The sequence below is a fragment of the Planococcus citri genome, chromosome 4 (genome assembly GCF_950023065.1).
Source record: "Planococcus citri chromosome 4, ihPlaCitr1.1, whole genome shotgun sequence".
Taxonomy (NCBI): domain Eukaryota; kingdom Metazoa; phylum Arthropoda; class Insecta; order Hemiptera; family Pseudococcidae; genus Planococcus; species Planococcus citri.
The window spans coordinates 31716502-31738150 of NC_088680.1; the positions used below are offsets into that span (position 1 = coordinate 31716502).

At 34.6% G+C, this 21649-nt stretch overlaps 1 protein-coding gene across 3 annotated transcripts in view; it reads left to right on the forward strand.

Moving 5' to 3' along the window:
- The window catches only part of LOC135845613 (probable G-protein coupled receptor CG31760), a 425069-nt gene that overhangs the window by 323846 nt on the left and 79574 nt on the right, over positions 1 to 21649 (forward strand). The gene's annotated exons all lie outside the window — the stretch shown is intronic.

Genomic DNA, 21649 nt, shown 5'->3' on the forward strand with positions numbered 1-21649 from the left:
TGAACCCCGCTGAGTTCGAAAATACCATTACTTTCAAAATCTGAGGAAGAGACATGCCTCAAATTTGAGATTTTCTGAGTAAAGTTTTTGCATTTTTCTCAAAAATACCCCAAAATTACAGTTTTTCAACCCTAGACGACACGCTGACCTTCCATCAGCATTTTTATGGTCATTTTCGGATTCTACAGGTCAATTACAATGCGAATGGACCATCAATACTTTCGCATACCTCTACCGCGAGTGCACAGAGGGGTCAAAAGGGGTTAAAAATTGGCAGTTTTTCGGCATTTTCTTACAAAAATCACGGTTTTTGAACTGTGCACCGGATACAATTGGCGGAAGAAGGTTCTAATGGTGATTTTCGAATTCTACAGATCAAATACTATTGAATAAGGCTCAGAGGCACTTTTTACACCCCTCCTGGAAGATAGTAGAGGGGGTCAAATTTGACTCTCATCTTGCTTATGTTGAATTAATTTTAGAAATGTAATTAATATAAGTATACATTTGCTTACCATCGTGATAATAATGTTTGTATCGATGTTTTTCGTACCGCCGAACCCAAATTTTCAATTATTTTTTCGATTCCAGTCACGGGAGGGGGGCACCATATGAGGGGTGGGTCCATTTCTCACGAAAAATCGACATGTATATCAAAATGTAGGTTTTTGAGGGCGCTGACTTCAAAAATGCTATCGATTTTTCATTTTGGTGCAATCCAAGGGGATGATACTGCGTTCAAGAGGTGGGGGATGAAATTTTTCACAAAAAATCGACTTGTATATCAAAATGAAAGTTTTCGAGAACGAACATATTAAAAAATTGAGATGGCATTATGTCGTAAGTCGATTTATAAAAATTGAAAGTTTGTGAAAAATGTGATTTTTTTATTTTGAAACATAAAAAAGTTTTGACAGGTGAAGTTGACCTATTTGACCTCTATTTCTACGTATTCCATGAAAAAGTTGATAAAAATCACACTCACAGCAAAAAATTAAAATTCGTTTATTTTTTCAATTCACTCAGAATTTTGATTTTTTTGGGATGAGTTTATTATTCATGGAGTGAAGGGGGATTTTCAACTTTTTCAACGGATACGTAAAAATAGTGGTCAAATGGGTCAACTTCACCACTCAAAACTTTTATCTTTATAGTAAGTTTTTGAAGGTGGTTGTTCAGAATCTTCTTTGGCTCGGAACCAATAAAAAATCAATAGCATTTTTGAAATCAGCGTCTTCGAAAACCTACATTTTGATATACAAGTCGATTTTTTGTGAAAAATTTCATCCCCCACCACTTGAACGCAGTATCATCCCCTTGGGTTGCACCAAAATGAAAAATCGATAGAATTTTTGAAATCAGCGCCCACAAAAACCTACATTTTGATATACATGTCGATTTTTCGTGAAAAATGGACCCACCCCTCATATGGTGCCCCCTCCCGTGACTGGAATCGAAAAAATAATTGAAAATTTGGGTTCGGCGGTACGAAAAACATCGATACAAACATTATTATCACGATGGTAAGCAAATGTATACTTATATTAATTACATTTCTAAAATTAATTCAACATAAGCAAGATGAGAGTCAAATTTGACCCCCTCTACTATCTTCCAGGAGGGGTGTAAAAAGTGCCTCTGAGCCTTATTCAATAGTATTTGATCTGTAGAATTCGAAAATCACCATTAGAACCTTCTTCCGCCAATTGTATCCGGTGTACAGTTCAAAAACCGTGATTTTTGTAAGAAAATGCCGAAAAACTGCCAATTTTTAACCCCTTTTGACCCCTCTGTGCACTCGCGGTAGAGGTATGCGAAAGTATTGATGGTCCATTCGCATTGTAATTGACCTGTAGAATCCGAAAATGACCATAAAAATGCTGATGGAAGGTCAGCGTGTCGTCTAGGGTTGAAAAACTGTAATTTTGGGGTATTTTTGAGAAAAATGCAAAAACTTTACTCAGAAAATCTCAAATTTGAGGCATGTCTCTTCCTCAGATTTTGAAAGTAATGGTATTTTCGAACTCAGCGGGGTTCAATCATATGGAATTGATACCAATATCGCGCCGATAGCCCCATTTTGAAAAATGGGGGTTGAACCCACCCCCCCCCCCCCCAATCACCCTCCTTCCCTTCCTATGGAACTTGGCGATGGGCTCCCGGGCTCAAAAATTTCCTTTTGGTATCCTTGTTCACTATACCAAATTTCATAGCTTTATCATGATTTGCCGTTTATTGCTTAAAAAATACATTTTGCCACTGAACTATACGTACTTACGTATTTTAAAACTTTCAGATTTACAAGAAAAAAGTGAAGAAATATATTGTACAAATTCACTTCAGCGCGAATAAACGAGATTGGTGCACTGATTTGCATCATTTTTACTTACCTAACACACAGTAAAATTACATTTTTCTCGCACAGATACCTACGTACTTCCGCAGCACTCTATGCTCACTCAACATTACTTCGTTAATGAGAGAAAACGAAAAAAAAAGCATTTGCCACTCCGCATAAATTATTTCCATAAAATGGGAAACATACTCGTAAGGATCTCTTGTGGTTATTTCATTTAATCAAGTTCCACAAAACTTCTCGCTGTTGAAAAAGTTATTTGAGAGAGAATTCTGGTTAAATGTGCGTATAATTTATCATCGAATTGATGTTTGCGGAAACTGAACAAATGCGTTTAAGAAATTTAAACTTTTCCAACAAGCGAGAACAGACGTCAAAGTTTTACACTTGGTGAATCCGGAGGCATGCTCGTGCCCACCGTAGCTCTTCGAAAATATACGAAAATGATGGTTTCGTTGGCATTGTACGTAGGCACTATCATGTTGCGTATGGTCTCTATAGGCAATTGAGTTTCTCTTGTTTACACTTGTAATTTTTTTTTTTTTTTTGCAATTTTCCTCTCCTACCACCCTCCTCCCCAAGTTATAGGTTTTTACTTTTTAAAATTTCTTGGAAATTTTAGTCTGTCGACCTGAAAATTGAGTGTCCGTGCTGGGAAGCCTCACTTATTCAAAACTTTTTTCATTCTTGCGGTCTTGCCTCAGAATTCTTCTGAATAATTCCCCCTTTTATGAAGAAAATTCCTCTGATTTCCTTAAGTATAGGAAATTCGAAAAGTTGGAAAAAAATTTTAAAAATAGAGTAGGTAAAATCAAAGTGTAAAATTTTTTGAAGATATTCCACTTTGACGTACAAATTCTTCTAAATACACAATTAAACAAAAAAAAATGAAAAATTGAACTCTGCAAACGGTTTTTTTTGTTTTTTTTTAATTTTTCATTTTTGATGAGAATGTTTTGACATGATCCCTTTTCAAAGAAAATCCTCCCTTGCCTCTCCTTCAGCAAATAATTTATTAGTCTCTTTGTAATAAGAATAAGTCTCCGAAAGGTTTTAGAAAATTTTTAAATTGAAATTTTTTGGAAATTTTTGGAAATCATTGCTAGGGGGACTGTATTTTTTTTTTTTTTTTTTTTTTTTTTTTTTTTGAAAAGGGGATCATTCATAGCAGAGGCATTCAGCTACAAATATCAAAAGTTTTTATCGATTCCTTACAATATTTTGTTGTTTTTTTTTCATTATTTTTTTTCTGAGAGAGCTTCCATACTGGTGGATCGACATTAATTGAAAAGGGAGGAGTTTTTGAGAAACACATCAATAAAAAAAATTGCGTTCATGTACTTATTGAAATTTTAATTTTAAAAAAGACTTGCTCGGTAAAAGCAGAAGATATGTATTTTAGAAATGAACAGCAGCTCTGTAGTAAAATTATTCCTTTTTGAAAATTTTAGACAAGCGGACAATATAATGCTTATAATGGTACCTTACTCATTATTATCTTATCGCAATCAAATGTCGCGTGCATTCTCGAACAAGTTTTCTAATCTGACTGTGCGACTGGAAATTTATTCAACGTCACATCCTCTCTTCTCCTATTCTTAGTAAAATATAATTTTTTCCAACCTTCATGTTTCTAATGAAATTCCGTCTCTTCTCATCTTCTGTTGAAGAATTTCTAAATTCACCTGTGTTATTTACAGTTTACACACGTGTAGGTACTGTTCTCGTATATGTACCTACCTACATATAATTTGAAACTGAATAAAGAAGGATGGAAAGGTCTCATTGTTACGAATATATTTCAAAACACATTGCACTTTCCATTTCAAGCTTTACAGAAAAATTAAAACAATGTATCCAATTTGTTAAGCTCAAACTCGTACGTGGAATGAATGAAGTACCCGGTTGAATGCAAATTTTGTTTGTAATTGTAAGCCCGTTGAAATTATATTAAGTTAAAATATACGCGAGGAGAAAGAAGTTATTCTATCCCTTCAAATGCACGAACTAGCAAACTTAAAACATTTGTGTTGACTCAGTTTGCTGTATCAGATCGTAAAAGGAGTAAAAATTCAACAATAACACTTCTTCTTTAATTTAAAAATCTCTTCTTTGTAGGTACATTAATTAATAGATATCGGTATGTAGAGATGGATCAAACTTTACTCAATAAAATATGTTTCTCGTAGATACTCGGTGTTTATTGTTTGAACTAAATGAATTTAAACTTTCTTTGGGCCTTGGGGTAAGTACTCCATATTTTTGCGCACCCTATACATATGTATGTACCTACATATTTGTAAAAGGGGTACATTTCCCCCTACCCACCCATTTTGAGAGGGGCGGTAAAAAGCACCTAGAAGGATAGTGCTAGGTTAGTGCTGGTTAGTGCACGCATCCCCGACGTTAGTGCACGCCCCCTTCACCCCCATTTTTTAAAAAATATGTGGGGGGGTACAGGGAAACGTGGTACCCCCCCATTCACGGAAGGGGGTTAAAAACCACCTAGAAGGTTAGTGCTAGGTTAGTGCTGGTTAGTGCACGCATCCTCGACGTTAGTGCACGCCCCCTTCACCCCCATTTTTAAAAAAACATGTGGGGGGGTACAGGGAAACGTGGTACCCACCCATTCACGGAAGGGGGTTAAAAACCACCTAGAAGGTTAGTGCTAGGTTAGTGCTGGATAGTGCACGCATTCCCGACGTTAGTGCACGCCCCCTTCACCCCCATTTTTTAAAAAATATGTGGGGGGGGGTACGGAGAAATGATTTACGAAAAAAGGGGAAGAACGTCGTTGAAATGGTTAAAACCCACATAGTTCGACTCAGTTTCGTTAGTGCTGGTTAGTGCACACACCTACACAATCACTCCTCCCCCCTCCTCTAACTTCCCCTCACCCTCACTATTACACGAAATGTTGGCATCTGGAAAAATGTGTGCTGTGTAAATATCGATGCTTCATTGTCTGTAAAACCACACACTTACGAGTAGGTATACCATAAGTTTCAATCAGTACAGATTCAATTTTGACTTCTTTATTACAGATACCCTATAAGAGGGCTAAAATTATTTTTTCGGCAAAAAGTTCAACTGGGATATTCTGAAACATCACTCAAAAAAAAATTTCCACCATTCCCGTACGTACCTACCTACTCGACAACTTACTCATTTTATGAAATAAGTTCAAAACTAGATTTTTTACCAGAGACTAAGAGAGAGGAAACATTAAAAAAAAAAAGTTCAATTTGGAAAGGTCATGCATCATTCAACCACTAAAAACAGTAGAAAATTAAACAACTTCTTGAAAATCCCATTTCGAGCCAATGGGCAGTGGGCGCGCACCCCCCACCCCCCACCCTCCCTTATGGGGCGAATAAATTGACAATATGCGTATCGTTTTCATATGAATTGAACCCGCTAAACACGAATATGAAATTGGATTTGTAGTTGCATCCCCCTAAGGAGTTTCTTCGAATGTAGCTTTTATTGGGTTTCTTTCAAAATACACAGTGCTCTGATAGGATCTTTATCAATTTTTTCAGCAGAAATAGCTTTAGATTTCATTACACGTAAAGCATTTGTCGAGGACACATGACTGGGTACTTGTTCGCCATATTTCATTGTTGCATTTGCTTCATCTCGTACAATGGAAACAGCAGAACGGTTTTCGACGATCATTTTTTTCAAAAACTCGTCTTTTTTATCAAGACTGATTCTTCGTTTATGAGAGGAACGACACGATTTAAAGTCACCTTGATATGAAAACCGAATGGTAATATTTTCATCCGCATTAGGATTTTTATCAGTTATCCCAAGCAACAAACTGCCACAATACGAACATTCTGCTTTTATTTTTAAGAATATTTTCCCTTCATCAGAAATTTTACATCGTTGGTAAGCTATTGGGCATGACAATCGAGAAACTTCGAAAACTTTCCGATGAATGCTGTCCGCCCACTGATTTGGTTTTAAAGTTTTACATATTCTAGTTGAACCAGGGCGATCTTTTCGAGTATAAGCACCACAGTGGTATAAATTTCGCCACTCTTCTGCAGATATTTCGATTTCAAAATTTAAACATCTCGTTTCGTCTTCATGTGAGCTTGCTTCATCGGATGAGCTCGATTCAGAGCCAAAATCAGAGCGAGGAGTTAAATCAATTTTACTCCAAATTTGCTTCCTGTTCTGAGTGACTACATTGTAGAGGCTCTTCGGTGTGATTCTTTTTTCCAATTTGATGCTCATAGAGGACCAAATCGGGTCTGCTGGGCCGGCGAATTTGTCATTTTCACTGTTATAGTATGCATTTTTAAACTGAACTAACACTTTGACTAAGTCATTGAGAGCCACTGGAAATGGTGGTGGCATATTTAAAAACAAAAAAAATATTAAACGTTGAAAAATCATCTAATTTAAGATCATTTGTTAAACAATGCACTTGAAATTAATTACGTAGTATTGCAACATTGCAACTTGCAACATGTAAGCTAAGAAGCAGTGTTGCCAACTTAAAAACATGTGCTACGAATTACAAAACTGGTTGATTTCAGAACGAGTGCACTACTTCTAACCAGTTCACTTAACATACTGTAGGAGCGCTAAGAGCATCTACTTTTTTTACCGAGCTTCCACTATCCAGTATTGAAAAAAGCGTTTTTTTCTTTTTTTTTAAAAAAAAACGTTTTTTTGTGTTAAAACAAATTTTCTGTTTTAAACCCAATTTCAAGTGTAAAATTTCGCCTGTTTTAAACGAGTTTTAAATGTATTTTAAAGGTTTTTGAAACAAAAAATTTTGGCTAATCAATATATATAATAGTTTTCGATTCAGTTTTTAAATTTTTTTTTAGACTTTTTTGGTAATTTGTACTTCCGTTTTATTTTGTTGTTCTTGTCTTATCAAAAAATGTAAATAAAATTTGAAAAATTTTAGTTTGACAGATTTCTTGATAATTCTACAATCAAACATGCCAAAATGATTTTTAAAAAAATAGGTCTGAAAAAAAAAACATGTTTTAAATAATAAAAACGGTTTTAATATAGATAAAAATCATGTTTTAAACACCGATGTTTTTTTTCTCGGCGCTTGAAATAGCTGTTTTAGACAAAATTTGTTTTAAACGATTGAGTTTTAAACAACCAACACTGTCCCAACCTTGGTTCTACCTATAATTAGAGATGATGAATTTCCAGACAGTTAAATGTATTATGGAATCCTGCAAAAAATTTTCAGAAAGTTTCTGAAAATTACTATTTCTTTAAATTATGAGGTACGCCATATTTACTTACCCATTTAAAAAAAAAGTCAGTTTGAAAATGTAATTTATCAACAACCTACAACTAATACTTTCTTTTTTTGAAATTTTCCTTTATTTTAAACAATTTTATGTGTACCTAGACCTACCTACCTACCAATTTACCTACCTACCCATTTTGCAGAAATTAAACGTTTCTTTATTTTTTTTTACAATTTTCTCGTCAATTACAACTCAGTGGAGTCGTTTGCAAATATTTCGCATTAACGATGGCAAAATTTTGAAGGATAGGTATCATTCTCAAAACCGAGGCAATATTTTGGAACGAAACGGTGCCAAAGCTTCTGATTTTAAAAATTCGAGAAAATTTGCCAAAAATTAAGGAATTTTTTCAATTTTTCAAAGTTGGCAATAATCACCAAAGCATTGGACACACGTGCGTTACAAAATATTTCTTCAGTCTTCTGAATTATATCTTTCAGTATATACACAAATAATATGAAGTCATTTTTAACCCTTCTATAAAAGCTACATTCGAAGAAACTCCTTAGGGGGATGCAACTACAAATCCAATTTCATATTCGTGTTTAGCGGGTTCAATTCATATGAAAACGATACGCATATTGTCAATTTATTCGCCCCATAAGGGAGGGTGGGGGGTGGGGGGGTGCGCGCCCACTGCCCATTGGCTCGAAATGGGATTTTCAAGAAGTTGTTTAATTTTCTACTGTTTTTAGTGGTTGAATGATGCATGACCTTTCCAAATTGAACTTTTTTTTTTTAATGTTTCCTCTCTCTTAGTCTCTGGTAAAAAATCTAGTTTTGAACTTATTTCATAAAATGAGTAAGTTGTCGAGTAGGTAGGTACGTACGGGAATGGTGGAATTTTTTTTTGAGTGATGTTTCAGAATATCCCAGTTGAACTTTTTGCCGAAAAAATAATTTTAGCCCTCTTATAGGGTATCTGTAATAAAGAAGTCAAAATTGAATCTGTACTGATTGAAACTTATGGTATACCTACTCGTAAGTGTGTGGTTTTACAGACAATGAAGCATCGATATTTACACAGCACACATTTTTCCAGATGCCAACATTTCGTGTAATAGTGAGGGTGAGGGGAAGTTGAGGAGGGGGGAGGAGTGATTGTGTAGGTGTGTGCACTAACCAGCACTAACGAAACTGAGTCGAACTATGTGGGTTTTAACCATTTCAACGACGTTCTTCCCCTTTTTTCGTAAATCATTTCTCCGTACCCCCCCCCACATATTTTTTAAAAAATGGGGGTGAAGGGGGCGTGCACTAACGTCGGGAATGCGTGCACTATCCAGCACTAACCTAGCACTAACCTTCTAGGTGGTTTTTAACCCCCTTCCGTGAATGGGTGGGTACCACGTTTCCCTGTACCCCCCCCCCCCCACATGTTTTTTAAAAAATGGGGGTGAAGGGGGCGTGCACTAACGTCGGGGATGCGTGCACTAACCAGCACTAACCTAGCACTATCCTTCTAGGTGCTTTTTACCGCCCCTCTCAAAATGGGTGGGTAGGGGGAAATGTACCCTTGTAAAAGCAAGGATGAAGAGCTATATAGGTACGGGATGCTCGTACAGGAAAATATTATGGTTGACCAAAGTCAACCATAGTTACTATGCAAATTTTTGTTGTCAACTACAGTAAGTCTTAGTCAACGATATTAACTATGAAAATTTTCATAGTCAGCTAAAGTAACTACAAAAATTTTCCTAGTCAACTATAGTAACTACCTATAAAACAAGAATTTTGTTATAATAGAAACTAGAACCACAGTCGCCAATAATGATAGTAATAATCACTGCTTTGGGGAGAAGGATGAAAAATACTCCTAAGGAAAGGAAACTTTCCTCAGGAACGAGTACTTGATGCGAAAACTATAGCGAGGTCCAAATTTTGATTTTTAGGGCCCCAAATTTAGGGAAAGAGACCCTAAAATCAATTTAGAAAAATTTTGGAAATATGTTTTCTTCCAAATTGCATTTTGAACCTAATTCCAAAATTTGAACCGATTTGACCCCATACAGGGGGAGAAATGGCCCAAAAACTAATTTTTGGGCCCCCTCCTCCAAATATATGAAAACTGAACCGATTTTGCTCATTTTTTTTTCAAAATCTTCCTTACAATGTGTAGATTTTTTTTTTAATAGAAAGCTCTCGACGAGTACTTGATGCGAAAACTATAGCGAGGTCCAAATTTTGATTTTTAGGGCCCCAAATTTAGGGAAAGAGACCCTAAAATCAATTTAGAAAAGAACATCTACTGAGACTATGTACATCGGTTTATTCATATTTATATACAGGGTGTTCTGGCTCGACAGTACCCCCTTACAACCAGTAACTGTACTACCCATTGTGAGTTGATGTATGTATGTTTGCCTACCCTCCAGGCCGCAAGGGCAAAGTTATGGACTTTGAAAAAAAAAAAACTTTTTTCGAGTTCGTTCAAAATTTTTCGTCATGCGTCACTCGAAACCGGTTCTAGATAGAAAGTTGCACTCGGCGGCGTTGGATCGCAAATTTTGTGTAGAATTTTTTAATGTGGTCGATGACCTTTGTGGAAGCGAAGGGGAGTCTGTACGAGTCAATATAATTGAAAAAACATGTCCAAAAGTGGTCAAATTTTTTAGTTTTTGTTAGATATCACAAAATTTTTTCCTCTCAAGCTATGATTTTTATTAACAACATAGGACGAGAAAAGTCCGAGCTTTTCAACGCCGCAAACCACAGCCTTCTATCTCGATTAGTTACGGAGTCATAATGTTTTAAAAGCAGCAAAAAAATCAAGCAAAAAAATCAAATTTTTTGATTTTTTTTGCAATTATTGTCAGCAGCCGTTAAAATTCAATTGAGCAACTGTGGCCTAGTCGCGAGCCTTCCTCTACGTTAAAACGAATTTATAATGATTTTTTTATATTAAAAAATGACTGCAAAACAAAAATCAATAAATTTGATTTTTGTGCTTGATTTTTTTGCTCTTTTTAAAACATCAAGACACCGTAACTAATCGAGATAGAAGGCTGTGGTTTGCGGCGTTGAAAAGCTCGGACTTTTCTCGTCCTATGTTGTTAATAAAAATCATAGCTTGAGAGGAAAAAATTTTGTGATATCTAACAAAAACTAAAAAATTTGACCACTTTTGGACATGTTTTTTCAATTATATTGACTCGTACAGACTCCCTTTCGCTTCCACAAAGGTCATCGACCGTATTAAAAAATTCTACACAAAATTTGCGATCCAACGCCGCCGAGTGCAACTTTCTATCTAGAACGGGTTTCGAGTGACGCATGACGAAAAATTTTGAAGGAACTCGAAAAAAGTTTTTTTTCAAAGTCCATAACTTTGCCCCTGCGGCCTGGAGGGTAGGCAAACATACATATATCAACTCACAATGGGTAGTACAGTTACTGGTTATAAGGGGGTACTGTCGAGCCCAGAGTTGGAAAAAAAACGTTTTTTTTGAAAAAAAAAAAAAAAAACGTTTTTTATTGTTTTAAACAGTTTTTGTTTTAAACAAATGTTAAAAACAGTTCCATGGATTCGTTGTTTAAAACAGTGTTTAAAACATGTTTAAAACATGTTTAAAACACGTTTTAAACAAAATTTTGAATAAGTAAGCAAAATAAATAGGTAGTCAAAACTCAAATCTCAAAAGTCTTACTTTTGTTGTTTAAATTTTATTCATCATGTAGTGTTCTTTCTGCCAACGATTGAAATTTCTGTTTATCATTTTTATATTAGTTATCAAATGATTTTTAAATGTGACTGTGATTGTAAAAAATTGAAAATTTCATGAGAAAAATAGAAAAAAAACATGTTTTTTTTCCATTTCAAAAAAAACAACAAACACTTTCCTTGTTTTAAACACTTCAATTTTTTTGGGGCTGTTTAAAACACTGTTTTAAACATGTCCGTTTTTTTTTTTGTTGCCAACCCTGGTCGAGCCGGAACACCCTGTACATGTCTACATGATTATACTCATAGAGTTAGGTATGAGAAGAAGACTATTCTAACAACTTAATTAGGCAACATACGTTATGTGAATGTTAGTTAAATAGTATTAATTATGACACTTATAGACTTTTCGTCTATCCAGTAAGAATCTATACCTAGTATAAAGCTACAAGCAAAAATCGAGCAAAAAAAGTTCAGCAGGCTTATGAAAGAAAAATCACGTTTACAAGAAAACACTATATTTATTATTAGAAAAAATGCGACGGCCGTTTCGGTACAATAACGTACCATCTTCAAGGCAAGAGAACGAGTGATAAAGTTAACATAATATTTGTCGAGAGCTTAAAAATTACGTGGAGTGCTTAGGATTTAGGGAGGGGGGTACATTAGTTTGTGTAGGTGGGAGGCTGCGAAGTAGGTTACGTTGAACACTGGTTGGAGCTTTTATGACGTCTTTGAGGACATTGTAATTGAGGAGCGATATTCCAAAACGCACTTGAAACCATTTTTTTCAAATTGCGTTTTTTGGCGCCTTCTGGTGGATAATGTATGTACCTTCATACCTACACTTCTAATCTACCCAAATACAGCGCGAATCCCATCTAAAAAGCCAATTTTTAAAAAAATTAAAAAATGAAAGTCCCGCCAAAAAGGCCTTTATCCAGTGATTGTTGGAAATGTGTTTTAATTAAACAGCAGGGCTATTCCACGTCAATTGGACCAACAAGTGGTAGGGGGTTCGGCAATTTTTTTGAAATTTTTCCTGTGGAAAGACCTTCTGAAGGGATGACCAATGGTGCAAATCGCATCCCTCTAGCCCATTTTTAAAGGCAGCCAGTTTCAGTGATCCTAAAATATCATCCATTTCAACAGTGGATTACTCAATATAACCGCGATACCTACCGAAATGGAACTTTTTCTCATAGTTAGGGTTTTGAAAGGCTTTTTGGTGATATCTTAAAAATCAGTGTTGCCCAGGCATCGTAGCCAAATTTTTCTAAAAAAAAGTGACTTTACTGACTTTTACTTATCAGTGAAAAAAGTGACCAAAAAAGTGACCAATTTTTTTTAAATTCCAGCGTTCAGGAGAGCAAAAAATCGAAAAACAAAAGCAAAAAAACTTTCAATATCTCACCTAAAAATTATTACTTTATTCTCCCGCCTGGCCCCACCGGAAAATCCGTTTAAATACAAAAATGTAAGAACGAGGAGTTCATTTTTTTATTTTTAAAATTTTAGAATTTGAATGATGTTTTTTTGAAGGAAGTTGATTTTGAAAATGAAAAAAGATAGGCCTAATCAAGGGCGAAAGCTCTTGAAAATTTGTATTTTGAGAGGCAAAAAAACATGTTTTTTTGTAAGAAGTTCATTTTTTGGCTTTAGAACTTGATTTAAAAAAAAAATTCTCTTTATTTTGAAAAAGAAAAGAAAACAAACCCGAGCGAAGCGAGGGCAAAAGCTTTCGAAAATTGATGTTTCGAAAAGTAAAAATTTGTGTTCTTAAAATTCTGAAATTGTTTAATAAAGAAAATTGGCATAAAATACTTTGAAAATGAGTTAAGAAACGATAATTTGGATGAAAATTTTGTTTAAAAACGAAAAAAACAACAAAAAAGTGACTTTTTTGGAAGAAAAGTGACCAATAGTGATTTTTTGATGAAAAAAGTTACCAAAAGTTACTTTTCGTGATAAAAGTGACCAAGTCACTATAAAAGTGACCGGCTACGATGCCTGGTGTTGCCACTTTATTTTGTACAAAAAATTAGCTCAAAAAGTTTCAAAACATAGTTTTCATATCGTTCGGACTCTCAAAAATTCTGAAAAAAATATATGTATTATGCACAACTTTTTATGCTGAACAACATATTAAAAAAGTGGCATGGTAACATGTTGCAAAGTCGATTTTAAAAAATTCAAAGTTTGCAAAAAAACGCGATTTTTTGATTCAAAACATGAAAAAAAGTTTTTATAGGTGAAGTTGACCCATGTGACCCCTATTTTTACGTATCTGTCGGAAAAGTTGAAAAACCCCTTTCACCCGATGAAATGAAAAACAACTTTTAAAAAAATAATCTCGACGAACAGTTGAGAAATAGCTATTGAAACATTAATCACTTTACATTTTGAAAAAAATTTTCCAAAACGGCCATTGTCAACATAGGTCACTTTCATGAACGCTCAGAGGCACTAATCAACATATCGCGTAAAAATGTATAAAGCATAGCACCAATGAAGTGTTTGGGTAGGTAACAGAACAATCACCAATGCCAAATGTAACGTAACCTCTTACGTACCACGTTTTTTCCTTCTCCTGTAAAATTTCAAAAAGTGGACTAAGGGTGTTTTGGAATATCGCTCCTCAATTGTTTTCAATGTGTCTGAATATTTCGAAATCTTCGAGAGCATCTAGGCGTTTTCCTTTATTTTCTACATGGAGGATTTTGAAGTCGAAGTTGGAAGAGTGGTTTTTGGAGAGTAGGTGGTCGGCGAATGTAGAAGTTCCTGGTTTTTTATTTTTCCAAGCAGCAAGATGTTCGTTGATGCGGACTTTGAAAGCACGACCAGTCTGCCCAATGTAGATAGCTTTACATGTACTACACTCTAGCTTATAGACTCCATTTTTTCGATCCCTAGGTATTCTATCTTTAGTATTACAGAGAAAATTAGCGATAGTATTTTTAGATTTAAAGGCAAACTTTACAGGCTTTTCGAGATTTAAGTACTTAAGCTTATTATTTAGGGAGTTCGTAAGTTTACAGGTAATAGGACCGCTATAGGTAAATTTTTTCCAGATTATATTAGTATTACCATCATCGCGGAAAGTCGTCACCTTCGCCTTAAATAGCGCATTTTTCCTCCTATACAGAAGCTTTTGGACCATTTTTGGGGGGTAGCCATTATTTTTAGCGATTTCGCAAATGGTACGAAGTTCTTTTTGGAAATTAGGCTTAGACAGGGGTATACTGAGAAGGCGATCTACAAGATAGCGTAGACCAGCCTGCTTGTGGTTAGGATGGTGTACAGAATCGCAGTTGATTAGAATATCTGAGTAAGTAGGTTTTCGAAATATGTCTAAGCTGAGTTTACCATGGTCAATTGATATAGTGATGTCTAGAAAGTTGATACTAGCACCGACTATCTCTAACGTGAACTTTATTGGGTCAAATATCGAGTTTATATACGTGTGGAATTCGTTCAACTGTGATATGGTGCCTGTCCATAGACCTAACGCATAGTCTACGTAACGATACCAGAACCTGAGGAAGGAGGAGAGGGGATGGGTCATAATTATGGATTCTACATGTGCCATGAAAATTTCAGCCATGTGAGAAGCAATGGGCGATCCCATTTGGAAACCATTGGGAAATTGGTAGAAGATGTCATTAAATTTACAGATGTTATTGTACATAACGAATGATAAAAGCTTTTTGAGTTGGTCAGATGTATTATCGTCTAGTTCAGATGCGTCTATGAGATTGTGAACAATTTCTTCGCATTTATCTAAAGGTATTTTGGAATATAAAGAAACAACGTCGAAAGAGAAGAGTATAGCATTGTCAGGTATAGAAACGTGAATGATTTTGCTGAGCAGTTCAGACGTGCTTTTAATCTGATAGGGAGAGATGAATGGAACGTTCCGTTTTAACATTTTATCAATGAACCTAGCGAGGTTATAAAGAGGCGTGTTGATGTATGAAACAACCGGGCGAATCGGCATAGTAGGTTTGTGGATTTTTAATAGTCCATACAAGCAGGGGGGTTGGGGATTCATCTCTACGAGGTACTTATGCCTATCTTTAGGTATCAGGTGAGTGGACTCCTTGATGATACGTTTAGTTTTTGCTACAATATAGTTCATAGGATCTCTAATAATAACAGCGTGATTATCGGTTAGGAAATCATTTACTTTAGTGGTGTATTCGTCATTATGTATTATAGCAGTAGTATTACCTTTATCAGCCTTAGTTAAAATGAGTTGGTTGCTACAGATCTTTTCACGTAGGTCATTGATGGTAACTCTATCAGCGGTGTGCTTCCCTGTGCATGTAGTGTTGTTGCGTGAAAGTATTTCGGTGAATGTGGCTGAGTAGACCTCTTGGTGCGCTTTGTCTATGTTCGCTGATACGTCAATTCCCAAATCAAAAAACTATTGATACTTATTAGTTGGTAGGTTATGCTTTAGCCCTTTGCATAGTAAGTCAACTTCTTCCGAGGTAAATTGAACCGTTGTGTAGTTTTGAAAACGCGGGTAGAAGGTTTGGGAAGGAGGGTTGGTGTAAGCTGAGTATTGCACGTTTTGATGACCTTCTACATTCGCCGACCACCTACTCTCCAAAAACCACTCTTCCAACTTCGACTTCAAAATCCTCCATGTAGAAAATAAAGGAAAACGCCTAGATGCTCTCGAAGATTTCGAAATATTCAGACACATTGAAAACAATTACAATGTCCTCAATGACGTCATAAAAGCTCCAACCAGTGTTCAACGTAACCTACTTCGCAGCCTCCCACCTACACAAACTAATGTACCCCCCTCCCTAAATCCTAAGCACTCCACGTAATTTTTAAGCTCTCGACGAATATTATGTTAACTTTATCACTCGTTCTCTTGCCTTGAAGATGGTACGTTATTGTACCGAAACGGCCGTCGCATTTTTTCTAATAATAAATATAGTGTTTTCTTGTAAACGTGATTTTTCTTTCATAAGTATGCAAAGCACTAAAAGTGATAATTTCCTACATACGTTCAGCAGGCTCTCATTCAGCTCCAATTACACCTAGGAAGCTCATTTTTTTTTTAATAGAAAGTTCTCGACGAGTACTTGATGCGAAAACTATAGCGAGGTCCAAATTTTGATTTTTAGGGCCCCAAATTTAGGGAAAGAGACCCTAAAATCAATTTAGAAAAATTTCGGAAATATGTTTTCTTCCAAATTGCATTTTGAACCGAATTCCAAAATTTGAACCGATTTGACCCCATACAGGGGGAGAAATGGCCCAAAAACCAATTTTTGGGCCCCCCTCCTCCAAATTTATGAAAACTGAACCGATTTTGCTCATTTTATTTTCAAAATCTTCCTTACAATGTGTAGATATGTTATAAAACATTTTGAAATCAAAATATTTTAGTTTAAGCATGAAAAATTAAAAATCAAAATCGAACTATTTTGAACAATTTTAACTTTGAGCTTTCATTTCTTAGCCGAATATTTCCAATTTGCTAGGCATTTTATTTATCATCGAATAGTAAACAAAAAATGCAACTTATACTTCTCAGCCGAGTATTTCTCTTTTTAATTACTCACTTTGGTTAGAATGTGATATGTGGAATTGAAGTTTTACGGAAACAGTATCCCATAAGACTAGCTTATGCCCTAACTATAAACAAATCACAGTGCCAAACATTGGACATTGTGGGTGTTGACTTGAGGGATCATGTGTTTACTCATGGTCAACTGTATGTTGCTCTAAGTCGTGCCAGACAAATGAAAAATGTTTGCATTTTGACAAAAAGAAGCAGCATATCAGAAGATGCACTTACTACTAGGAATATTGTATACAGGGAATTGTTGTTATTCTCAGGGAGCCAGGGGGGTTTGGGGGCGCAGCCCCCAATACCGAGTTCCGAGGGCGAAGCCCGAGGAACGAGTTGGGGGTTGGGCCGCGAAGCGGCCAGGGGGCGGAGCCCCCTAGTAAAATTATACTTACACTTAGAAGGAACAATAAAATTACTCCTTGTGACTGTGTAAAACCATTTTGGTACACTGCACGTAATTTTACAATAAACACTTGTTAATTACGGAAAGGAAATGGAGGTAATTATCTTGCGATAATTACGTCAAAACACTGTGCACTTTCACACCCCTACTGAATGGCTCACTCATACTAGGCCTTATTGGTGTGTATATTGCACCTAGGGAGTAATAAGGTGACATCTCAAAAAAAATTGATTTTGATGTTTTTGCATTTTTTGGGCTTGTATGACCCCCCCCCCCCCCACCAAAAATAACACTTTGAGTTGAGTACATTATCTGGATCATGTAAAAAATCCAAATGGCCTAACTCAACATCCCAACAACATTGCAAGTTGTTTGGAGTTATAAGGTGACATCTCAAAAAACTGCACCTTTCTTGAGCAAATTTTGTACATACAAATTGTTAACAAACAGTTTTGATTGTTTTGAATGTTTGTCAGTTAGAAATAGTCACAAGGAGTGCATTTTTTATTGGTTTATACCAAATGGAAAAAATTCTTTAAATTGATCACTTTTCAGAAAAATGAATTAGCACATACAGTGGAAATCGCTTACAACAAGATTGAAAGGACCAGACATTTTGCTCGTTGTATCCGGTCTCTCATACTAAAAGGTATTGCATTTATAACAAGTGTTTTGTAATAACCGAATATAACGAGCTTCCCGTTATAAATGATGCTCGTAACACTTGTAGCAAAAAAAATTGTCAATTTTATTACTGTTTTCGACTAGTAAAATCGATTGGAAACGGCTTCAAATCGTTTTGAGCAGTTCTAGAGCCTTCAGCAGCTTTTCAGAAAGTTCTGTTTTTAAAAAAATGCCACAAAATCTATCTGAATTTCAAAATTTTACCAAATTAATTTATAAAGCTGAAATTTGGGATTTAATGAATGTTTTCTGAATGAACACTCGTTATAAGCGGAAGAAAAAACAATAAAATGAACCAAATTTCAAGAATTTCAGCTCATACTATCCGGATTCCTCGATAAATGAGCTCGTTGTATCCGAAATCTTGTACTAACCAATATCATTACAAGCAATTTCCACTGTACAATGAAATTTTAGTTTTTTGAGAAAAACTCAAAAACTAAGCACTCTAGAAAAATACTAACGACATTTTGTCAATTGGAAATTTAATTCTCTACAACTTTGGTAACATGAATTTTTTTTGGAGGCCTCCTTTCGCTTCCACATCAACTTTAATGAAAGCTTCTAACTCAAAATGTTTTCCAAACATTGAAATATTTCCTCTTCAAGATTTTATTTTTCAAAGTATTCTTATGCTAAATGAAGGTAGGATACCAGATCTTTAAAATGAGGTGCTATTCATTCCTTACACTTAATTATAAGTTTATAAAAATAATGAATCAAGTTTAAAAAAAAAAAGAAAATCACTCTCCTGTAAAATTTCACTTTTTTGAGATGTTACCTTATTACTCCCGAGGTGCGATATATCCTGAAGTTCATATTTACCTGGTATTTAGTGTCCGGAATCACTAATCATAATCCGACAATGCCTCACCCCACAACGACATAACAGGCGGGGGTGAGTTTATAACAAATTATATTCACCTACAAGGGGGTTACAAAAGGAGATGGCTGCACAACATAACCTAAGTTCAACATATATTGAGCATTTGACAAGGTTCTATTTGATGTGATCCGACGATCCTCCGCGTAGCATCAGATTGTCATAGAAGTTCACACGTAGACCTTGACCATAAAGGAGGTGGGTCTTATAATTCCTCCTACGAGGAGAGTAAGTACATACATACATCAGAACCGCTATAGGAGAAATTATGACAATTTCCCCTTACCGGGTTGGGCCATACCTGTACCTCACAATTTCGCAAAAATTTTATAAAAATTACGGTGAAAATCATTTTTTTTTTTTAATTCAATGAGAAACGCGTGTTTTATTTGAGGACATCAGTATTTAAGACACAATTTGTGAGAAAAAAATCGACACACATTTTGTATCCAAATTCAGATCGTTTTTTGTAGGTTTTTGAAGGACTTTGCTAAATAAACCTGCAGGTGTAAAAAATTGTAAAGATAAAAATTAAAATATTAAAACATTTTTATCAGGTATTTTGGCAAAAAGAAGTTATTATTGTTATTTTTTTTTTAATTATCACACTATACCAAAATTTTAGCTGAGTTTTTTTTTTTTTTTTTTTTTTTTTTTGAAAGTGCCCAATATTCATATTACATACCCAAATAAATCACTTATTCAATTCGCGACGAGACAAAATCGACCTTTGAGCCGAAAACAAGTTTTTGAGTTATGGGGGGTTAAAGTTTTCAGTCCAGTTCTGCTCGTTCAGCAGAAGCGCTTGCGTTCTAATCACGTTCTCTGGCTAAACTGAGCTAAACATAGTCTTGGATCACGTTTCTTGCCCGTTTTGTGTGAACATCACTGGGTAAAATGGTTATTTACATTGAAACAAGAGGCTCAGTCGTGATTACGCTCATTTTTTCAATTTTATTTTTATTTTTTCATTATTTCAAATTCTGAAATCGGTCTGGAGGCAAAACAAAGCGTTCTACGAGAAATATACATCAAGCAAAGTTGTAGAGAATTGAATTCCCAAAAACCTATAAGAGGTTTATTTTTCTCCAAAATGCATAGTTTTACCGTTTTTCTCAAAAAACAAACACCTCATGATGATTACCATAAAATTTTTGTTTTATGAGAAAAACGGAAAAACTATGCATTTTGGAGAAAAATAAACCTGTCATAGGTTTTTGGAAATTTAATTCTCTACAACTTTGCTCAACGTATTTTTCTCGTAGAACGCTTTGTTTCGCCTCCAGATCGATTTAAAAGTTGAAATAATGAAAAAATCAAAAAAAAAAATCAAAAAAATGAGCACACTTTTGACTGGATTACTCTGTATATGGAGCTATGCAAATCATAGGGGCTTCTGGGTGGTTTTAAAGGATTTTTGAATGTCCAAGTATCAAAAATCCGTCAAAAAGTGAAAAATAATTTTTTTGGTCCAAAGGTCGATTTTGTCTCATCACGTCACAATTATGGTATTCGAAATACCCATGGGAAAATTATTAGATAAAATTCAATAACAATTTATCAAATTTGATCTTATTCGATCAAATTAGATAAAAAATTTGATCAAGTTTTGTAGAATTCTATCAAAGTTTATATAATTACATCTGATTAGATCCAGTGGATTTCAACTGTGAATGTAAAGTTTTCTATAATTTCATAATGATTCATAAAAATTGATACAGTTTTATGAAGTTAGATGAAATTTGATGAAGTATGCACGTGAAGTTTTATTCAATTTTATGAAGATTGGTAAAAATTGATAAAGTTTGATGTAATAAATACACAAAGTTTTATTTAATTTTATAAAAATTGATGAAAGTTGATAAAGTTTGATGAAATTTGATTTAGTGCAATACAACCCGTATGGAAAAATACTATAGTTAACCATAGTATTTTTTCATACTGGAAAAAGTTTGATGTGATTTTATAAAGATTTGTAAAAGTTGATAAAGTAGTATAAAGTTTTATAGAGTTGGATGTAATGCATTCTTGAAATTTATATAAAACCTGATATTGTTTGATCAACTTTTATAAAATTATATCAAAATTGATCAAAGTATGCATCACTTAGTTGATTTGTTATACTTTTATTTTATCCAATTTTATAGAATTGCATAAAACTAGATAAAAGTTATGAACTTCTGCTTCACTGAAAAAATTTCTCTATGACAAAGATATTCATCTTGATCAAGTTTGATCAAATTTAATCAAACTTGACCAGATTTTATAAAATTTGATCAAACAATCCTGAAAATTTTCCAAGTCCAGACCCTGGAAAAGAGAATATAAATTTCCTTAATACCTAATCTCTCATGGAACAGGGTAGTATAGTGGTTAAGAAAACAGAATGTGGTGTGGGAGGTTGAAGGTTCAAACCCAGACACTGGCAGTGAAATTTTTTTTTGCTTTTTTGATGAAATTTACTACACTACTACACATTTTAAGCGCAAATTACATTTTAACATTAATTAGACCATTTTTACTAATTAAATATCATTTTTTAAAACAAAAAAATATGAATTTGATAGAGTTTTATCCAAGTGAATCAAATTACTTAAATGAGATTTGATAACATTTTATAGGTACATTCTGGACATAAAATTCTGTAGAAAATTTTTCAGTGTTTTTATAGAATTTTATAGAATTATTTTTCCATGGGATAATTTTTATCAACTTTCAAAAACACCTATACTTTGTAACATTAAAAAAAAAAAAAATCAAAAAGTTGAAAAT